We start from the raw sequence: 2229 nt of genomic DNA on the forward strand, positions 1-2229 counted from the left end.
AAAGACAAATACCTGAAAGTATAATAAAGGTTATTAAAATCTGAAAAAATAACATATATTAAATACAAATAGAATTTACTCTGAAAGCAAACATTAAATAAATAAAAATAATACTAACATATGAAAGAAAAGATAAATATTATTCGATCATTTAAAATATAAAACAAACATTTGTTTGCACATATTATATTGGATTGTGCAGGCCGCCTTAATCGCATATGTATGTATTTATGTTTGCGAATTATATTAGACTGCGCAGTCCAATTTCAATGTACACACACTTTTTCACATACTTACTAAACAATTGATATTTGCTGCTTCTGATTATATTGCTGCAGCTGCTATATCCAGTTCATTCTGATTTAAAAGGCTAGAAAAACAATTGAAGTAATTATTTGCAAATTATTTAAAAAAAAATCACATTAAATTTTAACTTCGTACAACTTACCTTCTTGTTGTACGAGCCTTCTTTACGATGGTACGATCGCGACCGACATGAGTCTTTCAATCGTTTTTTTTTATTACCCTTTTTGGGATTTTCTTTTGGCACTATTGACAATTATGTTTTCTCCTTCGCACTCATTCAACTAAATCAAGAAATGGAAGAAACTTTTTTTCATCGCAATTAGGTAAAAAAATGAAAAATACCCCGAAAATGTGCGTTAGTGTTAGTGCATAGAGAATAAATGTGTAGTTGTATTGAAATATTTCACACAAACGGGTAGCCGTGGTTGGCAGGTAATATTCGTAGTTACATATGTATATAACAAACTATCATAATATTATTAAAAAAATTAAATGTATTACAATAGTGATAAATGTACATTATTCATACATTTTATCATTCAAAACTTATCTATGTATCACATGTTTCATGACCGTATGTGTTTATGTTCGCTTTCGCGAATTCGAATCATATTATCACTTATCAATAATAACATGTGCGCGCTGCTCACATGTACATAAATATACTCGCATGACATTGGCACACAAATAATGCATACACAATTACATTAGATATGCGTTCATATGTAGATATGTCACCCGCATAAACTACAAACATTGCTTTACGAAAACAACAATCGTTTGAAATAGCATCATACATACTTATATGCGTACATATGTATGTAAATATGTGCGTATGACATTCCCACATAAATAATTCACACACATCATACATACTTATATGCGATCACATGTAGATATGTATGTCACCCGCATAAACTACAAATATTGTTCTACAAAAACAACATACGTCTCAAATAGCATCAGCAGCCTCACAAGACAATATGGCAGACAAATAGTCGATGCCCAAATTTGTAGAAAAGTACACAACAACAATATTTTCATTCATGAGCGCAAGCGACTTTCAACAGGCAAAATTGCTCCATTCATAAAAACAAACACCATGACATCTCCCCGACCATGCCCTTGCGTACAAGCGTCTTTTCGGGACGATGGCAAAAGCTAAAAATCATAAATTGAACAATTTCTGATATTTGTATGAGAAGGAAAAAGTGACAACCCCGCAAATATAAGCATTAAAATATATTAGAATAAAATTGGCAACATAGATTACTTGTCGATTTTCAAGTCTAGAAATGTGCCAAAGAAAATATTCAATATTAGTCTGATTCATGTGTACAGTCAATCTCGGCTAAGTAGTACTCCGCTTAGATAAAAATCAAATCCTTCCCTCATCACTTTTAACAGACTATATTATATCTTGCTGCATCTCATGGTTTATTTTTTGAAATATCATAGAAATTACTGTCTTAAGTACGACTCGTTTAAATATCTGCAGTCGCTTGTGTAACATATTATATTTTTATTTTCACAATCCACGAACAACTGTATCTTTGATTGTGGCACATAAAGCGGTGGCAATCGGCGATCGTTCGCTTATTTTTTCGCACAGCTCGGATTTTCTACTAACAACACAATGTTGTCGTCTCGTCAGTCCTTCCACACATTGACTTTTTGACAAACGTGGTTTTCCATGTCAGATTGTCCATGGATGGATGGCTGGAGTCAAGTGTAGAACTTCACGCAAGTGAGGAAAGTCTTCTGATCGCCATTCACTTGGGAGTGGCCAGAAACGATTCTTTTACATATGACTCAAGCAGCTCACAACTTCCGGTCCTTGACCAAGTATCCTCTGGGTAGCCTAAGAACATCCGTTTGAAGGTGAGCTAAAGTGAGAAGGCGAAACATTCCCTGCATAGGGTT

Source organism: Bactrocera latifrons, unplaced genomic scaffold (genome assembly GCF_001853355.1).
Source record: "Bactrocera latifrons isolate USDA-ARS-PBARC rearing strain unplaced genomic scaffold, ASM185335v1 scaffold_780, whole genome shotgun sequence".
Lineage (NCBI taxonomy): Eukaryota > Metazoa > Arthropoda > Insecta > Diptera > Tephritidae > Bactrocera > Bactrocera latifrons.